Source organism: Hippoglossus hippoglossus, chromosome 2, assembly GCF_009819705.1.
Source record: "Hippoglossus hippoglossus isolate fHipHip1 chromosome 2, fHipHip1.pri, whole genome shotgun sequence".
NCBI classification, from domain to species: Eukaryota; Metazoa; Chordata; class Actinopteri; order Pleuronectiformes; family Pleuronectidae; genus Hippoglossus; species Hippoglossus hippoglossus.
This window is the reverse complement of record NC_047152.1, coordinates 1,776,331-1,790,890: the sequence shown is the minus strand read 5'-3', so window position 1 is coordinate 1,790,890 and position 14,560 is coordinate 1,776,331. Positions and strand designations below refer to the sequence as shown.

General features: G+C 40.6%; 1 long non-coding RNA gene across 1 annotated transcript; it reads left to right on the top strand.

Annotated features, from left to right (window-relative positions):
* Positions 1-1,089: 1,089 nt before the first annotated feature.
* Positions 1,090-2,996, top strand: LOC117777375. Its single transcript, XR_004616591.1, has 3 exons — positions 1,090-1,225; positions 1,345-1,416; positions 2,606-2,996. It is a non-coding gene; the product is annotated as an uncharacterized LOC117777375 (long non-coding RNA).
* The last annotated feature ends 11,564 nt before the right edge of the window (positions 2,997-14,560 follow it).

The following is a 14,560-nucleotide window of genomic DNA, read 5'->3' as shown; positions in this document are numbered from 1 at the left end:
TTAACAAATTAGAAAGGAATATTCCAGAAACAACTTACCAACCCTACCTTTAAAGCAGCAACTCATTTATCACTGCTCGGGAAACTTGGGCACAAACTAGCAGCTGAAAACACATGGTTTGACATATTATCACTTTGTAAAGTTGTTGTGGCAGATACTGACTCATGTAAACATAATTTAGAGTCAGGACTGTGTCCATGTGAAGTCCAATACGTGCTGTAATTTGTGCTTTGGTTTGGCCGTGATGCAATCTCCCTTTGTCATTGATGTTAAAAGGGAGGTGCCTTCTTCTCCCTAAGTCTCCGCTTCCTCTGTGTCCTCCTCCTGATTTCTGCGGGGACGTCTGTTTTGATCTCAATGTCAGCCACCTTCAGCATGATAAGCTGGTATTAACTATATGACCTTGGAGTTGCAACATTAACACTATCTTTACTACAAAGTAATTCGGGGGAAAACAGACCAGAACATTTTCTACAAGCAGGTTTAGCGTTTCTGTAGAGTTGGAAAAATAAGACAATATGCAGAAGCAACGGCAGTAGGCTGCATGTTTGGTCAAAAATCTGTTTAAACTTCTGCTTCAGCTTTTCAGGCACATCTGACACCTTCCAATTTCAATCACACCATACGCCCATTAACGCAGCATGAAGTGTATTTTTACATCCTCAGGTTTATTTGATTGCATTGTGTGCACATAACTACAGTGGATCCTTGCGAGACACAAGTGGCTTACACTCAATAGTGTTTCTGTACACCTCCTGTATTTAAAGAAGCACACAGATCACAGGAGCCACTGCTGTTTTAATGGAAATGTCATGTTCTAAGCTCAGAATACCAATAGTAAGGAACTCCTTTCTTACAAGAATCAAATAGAGGGATATTCTGTAATTTAAGAAACTTATATATTAGAATCAGAGCTGCAGACAGGCTCAGTGCAAACACACCATATCATTCTTGAAAAACTACTGACTCCGTCTCACATGATAATTAATATATAATAAAGTATTTCAAGGTTTACTCTGGTAACTCTGCTTGGTGATGTTTCGTGTATATGGTATCACATGGACTCCGTGTAAAGGATGAAGCGAGAAGACATGGGAGGAGAGGAAGGATGGTGGGAAACTGTTAAACCGAAGGAGGAGGGGATGAGGCAATGAAGGGACAGAAGTGAAGATGTTCTCCCAGTCGGCCAGCTGTCCAGTCAGTGTGAGAAACTCCAGGAAGCACAGTTAGTCACCCCCTCACACACAAACACACATGTGTGCACACACACACACACACACACAGAGCTGCCCTTATTGGGACTTTGCATTAACTTCCATTTATTGTGGACAACCTTATCCACAGAGCCTCAGAAATTCAGATTCGCCCCATTAGGACCAGGTTTTGGTCCAGATAAGGACTACTGGTCCTGACAAGGTCAGTGTTTTAAATTATTAAACACACACACACACACACACACACACACACACACACACACACACACACACACACACAGCAGCTGTCTACTGACGACACCCTTTGTTCACTGAGGTGGACGTTAACTATTTGAACTTGACCGTAACCAAACGCACAACTTGGGGAACACTGGATGAGAGTGAAAAGTTAGACATCACTGCTCCAATTATTTTGCATGCATGGTTTAGAGTTTGGTCACCTCCATATCACACAAGAAGTGATTGCAGAGAAATGAACTTCTGTTTATGAACATTGTAAAGTTTAATCAGTAACTTAATGGTGTTTAAATGGAAATGGGATACCTCCACATTGATAAATCACCCGAGTCAGTGTCATCAAAACGCATCATTCTTCATATTTTCAGACAACTTTCATTCATTAATTATATTTGCTGTGGGCAAGAATAAACTATGCCCAGATGGCATGAGAGGAGAAGTCAGGGAGTCAACGAATAAAAAAGTGTCAAAAGTAAATATATTAATTAATATTAATCTTTCATATTTAGAACACTTCTTTTTCTGCTTTGCTTTCTCACATACAACAGTGTGGTTTGTTCTCTTGATGGCTCTTGATACATGTAATGAAGAGAGAGTTTGTAATCTGGAGGGGAGGGGGGGGGGGGGGTACCACAGACTGTTTGCTCTTGTTTTGCTCTGGAACTTTTGGGAGACCATATTATTTTGTTATGCACGTGGCAACTGAGGCTAACCAGAACTATCAAATCACTACTTATCAATTGAATTGAATTCTGTTTAATTTGCATTCTATCAATTCTTAGCACACATAGAGAGAGAGAGAGAGAGAGAGAGAGAGAGAGAGAGAGAGAGAGAGCGAGAGAGAGGGGATTTTATTTTTAATGCTCTGCTCCAGTGAGCAATGATGTCACTTATGAGAGATCATTTAGCCATTCCGGTGTGTTGTGTGTGTGTGTGTGTGTGTGTGGGTGGGTGTCAGTCTAACAGATGCCGTTGATAAAAGCATCGTCTGAACAATATTGTCCTCAAAGGACCAGAAAGACCTCTTTGGTTAATAGGACAAACATGTAAAGTTTTGTGTGTGTGTGTGTGTGTGTGTGTGTGTGTGTGTGTGCGTGTAAGATGTCTCATCATGAGACACAGAAGGACTTGTGTGAAGTGTTTGTGTTTCACAGGAATATGTGAAGGAGATTCCATCGCCTCCATTTGATGATTCAGCAGCAGGAGGGGGATTCTTCCAGTAAAACACCTCCTCCTCGACACACACACACACACACACACACACACACACACACACACACACAGACAGTCTTTTGTCTGCACACAAACACATACATGCAAGTGGATCAGTTAAGTCTTGGAATATATTACATCATACTCGGTGAGTCACAGACACCTGGTGCTGTCATTCCACAGACATGTGTTGTGTCTGTCATTGTGTTCAGTCTGTCAGCAGAACATGGACTGTCGGTCAGGTTCTGAGATAAAACTGTTAGAAGCCTATCTTTATGTCTTTGTGGTGTCATGACAAAAAACCTAAAACAATATGGATCCCCAGGATCTATACTAAAGTTAATTAAAACCCATTTAAAAAATACTGGCTGAATAAAGCCGTTTTTTTATTTATGTATATCAACCCTTTCTATAGGTACTCCAGCTGTAAGTTTTTGACTTAATGTAAAACTACTATATTATAAAAAAACTGGTAAAATACAGAAATATGAATATAATATACAAAATGTACTTATATCATAGAGAGTGTACTCACCCTGCAGTAAAATAACTGTATATGATATCTGATTGTATATTATTCCATTGTACTTATGCATCAATATGTAAGGAGTGTTTTTTTCAATAGTTGCTTTTATTTATTATAAAAGCAAATGCAACAACAAAAAAAAAACACAGATACACTCCACCCACCCTACCCCCATATCCAGGTAATGACTCTTATAAAATATCATTGTAAAAGGTTTTTGAGGTTTATTGAGAGTGTGTGGTCAGGCCTCTATAACTATATGATTTGTTTGCTCTATGGACTCAAGCAGTGGATGCTTGCCTTGAGTTGGAAGCCTCCTAACTCCCTCTCTTTTTGAGACTCTAATGCATCTGTACAATGTATTCTTACGTCTCGGCCACACTCGCTCCATAAGTGGCGCGTGTGCACGGTTCAAAGCAACACAGACAGTGAAACTGATCTGTTACCCCAGTTTCTCTTGTGGTGCACGATTCGTATTGAAGAGGGTGTGGTGTGGGAGGGCCCAGCAATGGAGCAATACTTCTTCTAAAAGTGGATCTTATCACCTGAAGCCCTGGGAGCACCTTTTTCCAATTTGTCATTTTCCGTCGATGACTCATGTTTGTTTTTTTTAGATTCAAAAAAGTGTATCAGTGTGGACGGAGCCGAAAGCCAGGTCTTAACCTTCAAACAGAAGTCGTGAGGACCGGCCAAAATGTCCTCACAACAATTGCTTTGAGCAGCAAACCCAAACACACAGACGCACACAAACACACACAGCTTTATGTTATCTAAGGTTAATGAGGCGATGACTGTCTGAACACTTATTGTATCTCTCTCTCCCCCTCCCTCGCTCTCTCTGTCAGTGGAGAGACTGGGGGTTGGCAAACAGAGCACGGCAAATGTGATAATTGGTCCCATGTGGTCTTCAGGGGTGCATTTCTGAGTGTGTGTGTGTGTGTGTGTGTGTGTGTGTGTGTCAGAGAGAGAGAAGAAGAACAGAGAGAGAGAGAGAGTTTGTTTAAGGTTTTGTTTATTTGTTTGTTTGGTATTAAAGAGACTTTTTAAATACCCTTGTTGAATAAAAGTTGAGAAAGTTCACAGTAACTTGCTTTAAACAAAATCTTATGGATGTAGTGTGTAGGGTACAAGTAGATGAACTAACAGAATAACAGTGGGAACAGAAACACATTTGAAACAGCAGCAAAATACAATAGAGGGCTGACTAACGGCTGATGGGTTATTTTAGTTCAAGTTGTTTGTAATCTAATTCTGAAATTACTCTGGCGGAAATTACAAGGAAACATGAACAAAACAAAATAAACCTAAAAAACAAAACAAACAAAACACACAATTTTTGGGTTCAGTATCTTGCCCACTCTTCGCCATGCATGGGGAAGACTACCTTCTGGTAAGAGGAAGACCTACAGCCACCTGGAAAGGAAAGAAACAACATTTCTTGAGAAAACAAGCAGAACATACACAAGGATCCTCCTGAAGGAGCTGTCCAGTGCTGTGATGGTGTCCTGGGGGGGGGTGGGACATGCTTGTCCATCAGAGATCACAGCTTCGACCATCATTCTCCTCTGTCCCACCACCTCCACTGGGTCATGGGGTATCCCAGGACAGAGATGGCCCTCCTAATCAGTCCAGTCTCCTATAGCAGGTCTTCAGGAGCACCCCTGCACTCCAGAAGACCTCAGTCTCCTGAGCAGATACAGTCTGCCCTGACCCTCTCAAAGTCTGAGAACCTGTGCTCTCCGGGGTTTCACTCTTTGAGAACACATGGTAACTAACGGCATACAGTCGGACCCCTGCCTTCAAGTCCGTGTGGTTCTGTGACTCACCTACATGGGCACTGACTCTGCTCTAGTTCTCTTTCATGACATATTCTGACAAAACAGTTCACCAATCAGAGTTCGGCGCAGCGTTCGGTGACCCCTGTGTCACTGTACCGCTAACCTCACGTCATCGTTTCAGCTCGAGGCCTCTGCTGAGATCAAGAGCAGCTCGATTAATGAGAAACATGAACAGTGTGTCAAAGAACAGGGAGGGGAATGAAGATACTGGCATTAATCTTTCCTGTGTTTAGTAAGCGTTGATTACTTGCACATTACCAGTGAGTTATGAATCATTTTTGTTACGTGCAACCCTGCACAGATGTTTTCGGCTGTTCCCAGAACAGACACGCTTCCCTCGCTGTCTGTGCTGACAGTAAAGTCTGTGGGCCGAGTCCTCTTCTACGTCCTGAGCAGTGGTCGGGCACTGGGTCAAACCGTTGGTCAACATCACCGTCAGATGATTTTGATAATTACATTTCTTTTTTAACCATATCCCATTTACAAAGACATTCACAGAATCACTTCCTGTTTTTTCGCAAATTGCCTTCAAAATTAAAGCACAACATTAATTTTTATGCTGCAGTGCTTCATATCACGCTGAATTACAGAGCTTATACTTTGAAAAGCGGTAAACCTGTGTCTGTAGATTGTGTCAATTACTTATGAGACCTCTGAAATAGCCAAGATGGTAAATGGTAAATGGTTTGTATTCATACAGCACTTTTCTAGTCTTGATGGCCACTCAAATCACTTTACAGTACAGATTGCCATCCACCCATTCACACACACCCATACTTTTTTTTTTCTATGACGGGCAATTCAGGATTCAGTATCTTGCCCAAGGACACTACGGCAGAGGATGACCGCTCTACCCCTCAGCCACAGCCACAATGTATGAAAATATAACGCCCATTAAATCAATAATTCCAACATTAACATAAGCCACACATGTCAACAATACTAAAGAAAATTCATTTTTATGAAAAGAACATTGACTATAAAATCTTAACTGCAGATAAACCAGGTAGGATGAACATATAGTTTTTTTAACTTCACTCTGCTCAATAGTTTATAAAAAGCTCTGCACACAACGTCCGGCACACAAACAATAACAAGTGACAGTATGTTGTACAACCATTTGCAGGCCCTGCATGAGTCCCATGTAACACATCAATATGTCGCTCAGAAAGTAGATCCAGAAACGTGCTTGTTTAGGTCACAAAATGACACATTTCCTCCCAACATCCTCTGACTATCAACAGCCCCCCCCGAGGAACCACCAGCATGATGGATATATGGCTCAGAGAGAGGGGGGGGGGGACTTTATTGCTGCGGCACATGTGGCCCTCCTCCAGTAACGAGGACTAACGCTGCCGACGATCCTTCACTGACGACTCACTGAGGATTGCGACACATTGTGTGTTTGACATTTATGACATAATTACTAAATTTAAAGGCCGTGCAGATTGGATGACACACTTGCAACATATACATCTGCATGTGTGTGTGTGTTGGGTGTGTGAATGCTTACGATGTAACGACCAGGTTTACGGTGTAGGGTTGGACTGCACTCTTGGGTTAAACCACATTACGACTTGACTTCTTAAATGAGCAAACAGTATTACGAGCTGATTATTTGACGTGTGCGATAAAACATCACTAATGACCTAATTGTTAAACGACACGCAAAAACACACACTCGTAAAGAGACAAATAAAACTGAGGTAGTAAAGAAAATACAGTACATCCTAATGGAAGGACAGTATATAACTCATCAAATATGCAAGGACAGTATTTAACTAATATATATATTTTTTTTTTATTTAGGTACCCATATTGAAGTTAAAAAGAAACTAAAGTAAATTTGAGCATTCGTGCTTAATAGCAAAGACAATATTAAGTATTGATTTAAAAATGTTATATTCACAATATTAATTTGAGCATAATCCAAAATAGAGCTGTGAAAAACCTATATCCTGGTTTTAGACAAATGGGATTAAAAATGTCTGACTCTTTATACAGACTTGTAAACATCAGATAAAATCAGAATGAATATTAATTTGATTACTAAATATTAGGTAGTTATATGTTTTAAATATTACATATTGATATGTTTTAGATTTGAATTGAATTATGTCAGGGTTCTGTATTTGTCAGTGTTTAGTTTCCTCGGTTTCCAAAGTGTTTTCTGTTTATTAGTACATCCCTGTGTTTCATGTTTCACACTCCGGGTTCTGTTTCCTGTTTTATTTTGTAGTCTGGCTTCTTGTGTCTCGTGTCTAGCTTTACTTCCTGTCTGTGATTGTCTGCACCAGTCCTCATGTGTTACACCTGTGTCCCATTGCCCCTGCCTTCCCTGTGTCTGTATTTAAGCCTCGGTTCTTCCCTTTGTCCTCGTCGGATCGTTGTCTATCGTCTTGGTGCTAGTGCCATGATGTCCTGTCCTCCTGTATTTCTGTATCCCATGTCTCCTGAGCCTCTGCACCGCTACATCCCCCGTGTAAGCTTCCTGTGTTTTCTCCCTTTGTGCTCCCAGTTGTTTTGTATTAAAATTACACTCTTCAAGTTTAAACTCTGCGTCTGGGTCCAACTGCCTCACACACCGTGACAAATTAGGTGGATGGTGCTGAATATATATCCATGAAAAGGTTTATGACAGAAGGATTTATCTTTTTTTTTTCACTTTGAGAAGTGAAAAAAACTCCACCAATAGATTCTACACACTGAACCTTTAATTGAATGCACAATGTGCTATGGATGCTTCTGTTGCTAGGGGGACGCATTCGATTCCTGTTTCAGGTTGTCTGCCGTTGGTGGGCTTGATTCTAACTATTGAGCCATTTAGTAAAGTAAAGTTGTCTAATATTTGCAAATAAACAAATCTGAAAACGGTGTAATTTCTGTTTTGGTGGTAGTTAATTTTGGTTATAATCAGGACTTTTACCCATAAGCCATCAAAAAATGTGAATGCAAAACAATTCCGTTCAAGCAGTGTAGGTTTGATGACAAACGTAATATGACTTGAAGGAAATTAAACAATCTACTTCTCTATGCATTCAACTACCAGCTGCAGAGCCGGTAATTACCCCAAACACGGATCAACATTATACAACACATGCACACGCTTACTCACATACACACACACACACACACCCACAAACACACAGACACAGGCGGTCAAACAATAGTGGCAGCGTGCGTAACGCTTTGGTTTCCTATATGTTTGGCGTGGAAAACACCTTCTGCATCTGTTCACTCTCTCTTTCCTTGTTTCCTCGTGTCCCTGCGTCCTCGGCTAATTATCAAGTGAGCAACACACACACACACACACACACACACACGTGCACACTTGCATTACCATGTAATTACAGGTAAGAGGAGCCAATGTGAGCAGCAGGTGGCTGCGATATCGTATAGTCCGTCGTCTCTTGATTGGACATTTAAACACACCTAAGGGACACAAACAGAAGTGAAAGGTTATCAGAACCTGCTTGTTCGGTTGAAGGAGGTTGTATGGGTCAGGGAAGAACCCTTTTTTAAAATTTTGGTGGCAATTCACTGTCAACATTTTCACCCTTTCCCCAGGTGCCTTTGTACCAATCTGATCCTTCATCTGCATCTTTGCTGCAAAGAGAAATGTTTATTGTCTCTGCAAATGAGGGCATATTTCATCTGACATCATTTTGTTTGATTTGTCTGTTAGTTAGTATTATCCTAAAACTACAGGACAGATTAGCTCAGGGGGTGGGTCCAGGTATTCTTTCTCTTCTAAGTGCAATTCTAGTCGGACCTTAGTTAGAAGTTATTTCAGAAATCTTCTTCTTACCTTAAAGCCTTCCTGAACATTAAACTCATTCTAGCAAGGAACTACAACAGAGTGTCAGGGCCATGTTGAAGAAAAAAAAACATTTGAGATTTCAAGAATAATGTAATATTGTGAAATTAAAGTTGTAATATTTTGAGGATAAAGTATTTTAGGACATAAGCAGTAAGGAGAACCACATGCTTGCTGGAGTTTCACTCTGACAAAATCTTTATTACCATCATGGTTTCTTTGAATATCAGGCAGGTGTTACTAGTGATGTACTTACAATCCAAAAATGTACCAAACATTTCCTCCACAAAAGGGGCCATTTCCTCCAAGTCTCTGTTGATCTTTCTTTCAAATGGAATGTTTTTTGCACAGTATTTTCCTTATACTTGTGAAAATGTGGTGCTGATGTGACAAAATATATATATATATATATATATGTACTCATTCATTTTGAAACTTATACTGAAGTAGAATTTAACAAGATGCTCCACTTTACTCATTTTAACGAAGCCAAAAGGCTGATTCTCTGATATTTCCCCTTTAAAGTGACATGTAGCTTCTGACTTTATTTTCATTATATTATGACTTCATTCTCTTAATACTACATCTTCATATGTGTAAAATTACAACTTTATTGTTCATTTTCTCTTCAATAAGGCCAAAATACACGTAATGAATAGATAGTTTGCTGCACCACCTAAATCTGCATTGGATCTTCTCAGGTTAAACTACAGTGGCTACACCAGGCCCAGTTTGTAGAATGCAGCGCTCATCCTTATTTTTAAAAATGGTTTATTCTTCTTGTACCACACTTTGGGCTAGTTAACCTGACACGTATTCCTGTGAGAAATAGCAGGTAAACCAGTGATAATGCTAACACAGACAAACCCATACACATGCATGCACACACACACACTCATTTGTGGTTATTACATTTGTAAAGTTAGCACATACTCTTCTCCAAGAAGGAGGTTCCACCTATAATAAGTCTAACCCTGAAACCTAAAGCAAGTCTTAAAGGGAGATGAAAATGAATTCACTCATTTACCACTAAGCCGATGGAGGGGTGGGTGAAGGACCAGAATATCCTCACAACGGTCTATGCTCAAAATCGCCCTCACAAAGCTGGAAGTACACGCGCATGCACACACACACACACACACACACACACACACACACACACACACACACACTGCATTTAGACCACAGTGGTGAAAGGAGTTTTGAGGCCACAGTGAGTCTGCCAAGAGGTCTGTGGTGTGTGGCTTGCCACAATTTTGGTCCAACCCAAACACACACAAAAATAATGTGGTATTAATAGTTCTCTTCCTTGTATCGGCAGAGGTGTGTGTGAGCTTTCGCAGTTTTTTTTTATGCAAAACATGTCCTCTAGATGGACAGCATCCACCACAAGACCAACAGTGTGCCAGACGTGGGTTTGATATTAACTATAGCTTCTGTCAGCAGACACTGTTGCATTTCATCCAGCTGTGATGTGTGGTTGAATTATAATTGACCTGTAAAAGATCTGTTTTTACGTTTATTTATTTCATTTATAGCAGTTCAACAACAAAAGTGTATTTAACAAAATGTCTGGATGTCTCTTTAATCTCTTTTCCCCCATCAGTGGGGTTAATAGTTGGTTTAGAGACCTAGACGAAGTCCAAACAGGATTGAGGGAATTAAGATCCTGAAGCTGTTTTGCATTTCCTGAAGCAACTGCAGAGTCCTGGCAGGGACTTTACACATTACTGGAATAACCGGTGGTTCTCAAATTTGAACATCTGCTTTCAATATTGTGTCGGCTGCTACTAGCTAATTGTTAAGTTACAAACAACACATAAACATACACACACACACACACACACACACACACACACACACACACACACACACTTTAATACATGTGCTCAATCCAGCATTCAACGGTAAGGCTCCTTTTAATGATTGTTTATAGGCCCACTGCTCATCTAAATGTTTTAATTTGAATGTGATTTCCCCTTTCCATTTCCTCTCTCTCTCTCTCTCTCTCTCTCTCTCTCTCTCTCTCTCTCTCTCTCTCTCTCTCTCTCGTATTCTTTTGGCCAATATCCTTGTTGTAAGTTGTTACTCATCACTGATTAGAAGGGATGAAATCATATGTTTCCCCACTGCGTTTGTGTGTGTGTGCATGCGTGCGTGCGTGTGTGTGTGTGTGTTGACTCATGTTTAAAGTATGATCATGCGGAGTAACAGCAGGTGAATCATCCCATACTTTACTCACCTCGGCTGCGAGGATTGGGTTAACAGTGACCCCTACAGGTGTGAGACAGCACAACACCTCAAACACCTTGCTGTGCAGACCAAAAGTAGCACAAAATAATAAAACACAACAAAGCAAGACTGGATGGCCCATTTCCACAAATCACAATTTGCCTCATGGTGCTTAAGGTGCAACATCCTCTGCCCTTAACCCCTCAAACACTTTTATGGGAGAGCCTTAACTTTCTTTAAAACTGTCTTTTCATTTATTTTATTGACCATTTTACATGACACTGGTATTTATACACTATTTTATTTGTCCTGCTTTCTCCTAAACCTGATGTTTTATTACCCGTCTGTTTTTAACCTGCTGCATTTGTGAAGCACTTTGTAACATATGTTTTTGAAAAATGCTGTACAAATAAAGATTATTATTATCATTATTATTAAATACGCAGAAGCCTCAGAAAGAGCCGCTAGTGATGGATTCCTCCCCCAGGATGGACAGAAGTGCAGTAAATGTCCTTTTTTAACAGAGCACATCATCAAAATAACCGAATTTACAGCATTCACGAGGACAGACAGTGTCTTACATAAATGGAGAGGTGTATCAATGTTTAAAGAATTTATGCAGAGGTAGAAGTCTGACAGGGATGAAAGGAGCAGCAATGACACTCGCAATGCAGTAATAGCAGTATATGTGAGGAGGCATATTGTATAGGAAAGCAATCTAGTTGTAATGAGAATCTATGATCAGATGGATGAGGAACACCATGTTAATACAGGCCTCACTTGGCTCAGGTGGACTCTAGAGCGGGCCATTCCATTGAGAGTGTACAGCCGCTCAAGCCAGTGGGGCTGATCAAAGCAGTCCGGCCCGAGCAGATACAATGCAGAGATAAAGAAACGGTTGAACGTAAGTTAGGTTAGGAGCCTGATGCGCACCGCAGGGCCTATAGAGACAAACGCATCTCGTACATCAGCTCTTTTTGAAATATTTTCTCATGTACGTATATATATTTGTTACGATCTGATTCTGCACGCCTCCCCTGAGATGAAGTGTGCAACGTCTCTCGGTTCACACAGGAAGAGGAAAATAACTCAGAGCAGCAAACAGCGAGGGTGTTTTTTCAGCAGTGAGAGGTGACTCTGTCTGCCTATTGTGAGCACTGACAGTTATATTATGCAGGCTGAAAGGCAAACAAAAAGAACCAACAGTGTGTGTGTGTGTGTGTGTGTGTGTGTGTGTGTGTGTGTGTGTGTGTGTGTGTGTGTGTGTGTGTGCGCGCATGCCCGGGTGCACGACCACAGACAGCACGTCTCCTTGTCTGCTAGCCCTCAAATGAATTCTGTTCTGTTGTTTTTCCACTAATACAGCTACTGGAACAATCAAATATATTGACCAACACACAAACACACACACACACACACACACACACACACACACACACACACACACAGAGGGGGGAGAGACAGATAAGTCTTGTCATGCACTTGAGATGTGTATTGGCTGAGTTCTATCCAACTGGTCCGATATGCAACATTATCTGGTCCCATACTGGCTCCACTATGGACACACACAAACACACGCATATTCACATTTAAAGAGAAGCAGTGATGTACAGACACACACTTGGATATACACGTATACACAAACACACACACACACACACACACACACACACACACACACACACACTCAAACTGACATACAGTAACTACACACTTGCACAAACTGCGTCTCCTGGTCTAGGCCCATTGATCCCAAGTTCGGTGCCACAAGGCTTGGAACCCAGTGCAGATAAGACACACACACACACACACACACACACACACACACACACACACACACACACCGGACAGACACACAGACTCCAGCTGTAGTTGCAGTTTATTTAATTGTTTACAAGCCGGTGCTTTCTGTTTTGAGGAGGAGATGAAGTGTCACACTCCATTCAGAAATCTTCCGGCAGGAGCTAAAGTACTTTTGTGTCTTTTATAAATTGTGACGTTAACTTCGCCTGATGTCACCGCGAAGATCTGCTACAGTGGAATCCACAAAGAATCTGACAGAATGTTACCTTTTCTTTCTCCCTGTCACCATAAATATGTAAAGCGTCCTTTGGTCCCATGAAAGGTGCTAAAAAATGTTAAGTTATTATTATTATTTTCATTATTATTACAGGGATTTTGAAATGACAACGCGAACACTACCGCTACTTGGAGGACTTTAGAATGGCCACTTCACTATTGTTTGTTCAATTCCAAGAAGTGTCTGATGACGTCCAGTGACTGATGAGCTTTGGCCAGTTCACCAGTGCGTCACGTGCTGGTACTGATGAGGAGATAGTGAGTTGTGTGTCATCAAAACTGATGTTTGTAAAACAGTGGTTGTCATTCTTTTGCACTCCATTTCACAAGTTTTTCGCTTACAGATGTTTTAGTAAAGGGCGTGTGTGAAATTCAGGGCCAAAGGATTCGTACATTCCATTCAAGTTTAAATTTAAAATCCTCAAAGTGCCGCACTCCTATAAGTATCTGACGGTTGTATTTGTGAACGCTCTACAGGAATGCGTCGCTATCTGTCTTCAAATGTGACAAAAATCTGTGTCCACATCAGGGAGGGAGGAAAGAGAGAGAGAGAAACGAGACTGATGGCATCACTCTGCCCTCCCCGAGGGACGGCTGAAACCCTTTTAAGGCCTCTCTCTCTCTCTCTCTCTCTCTCTCTCTCTCTCTCTCTCTCTCTCTCTCTCTCCCCATCACCTCTTTCTCCAGTTTTCCCCTGTTCGCCAGCCGCCTCTTTCTCTCAGGACCGGCTCTTGCAGTCGATAGGCCCATTAGTAAATAACAGATACATAATTTATTAAATATCCTTAGATACATATTTCAGCATTGAATTACCAGGCAGAGGAGGGGGGGGGGGCAGCGGAGTAGCTGACACTTGTCTCAGTAACTATTTCACAGTGATTCTGAATGAACCACTTTGTTGTATTAAAGACTTTCTTTTATTAAAAAAAACCAAAATATTAATTTATACTGGTCACTTGAAAATAAGCAATATATATATTAAAATACTGACTAAAAAACCATTTCATTTTAACAACTCTGTTTAACATTAACACATTTTAGACTTGTAATAAATGATGTATAACTCAATATAATGTAGCTATAAGCAGATATAAAGACGTGTTACATATTTATTAATGTACAGTATTTGTCAGCAATTATACCACAAAAATAAAGACACAATAAAATAGTAATGTTCATTAATTATAATCAATTAATATGTATTTCTCCAATTCTGTTAACTCAGTTATAGTTTAGATGTTGCTTTATTTAAATAGCATGTGCTAATATTAGCATGTGTCAGCAATGATGAATGTGACTCGTGGTTCAAACTCCACGTTGTGATTGGACGTTTAATTATTTCTACATAGATATTGTGTTCACACGTAAAACATTTTTTTTTAAGTATTCGCAGTGCTTTATATTT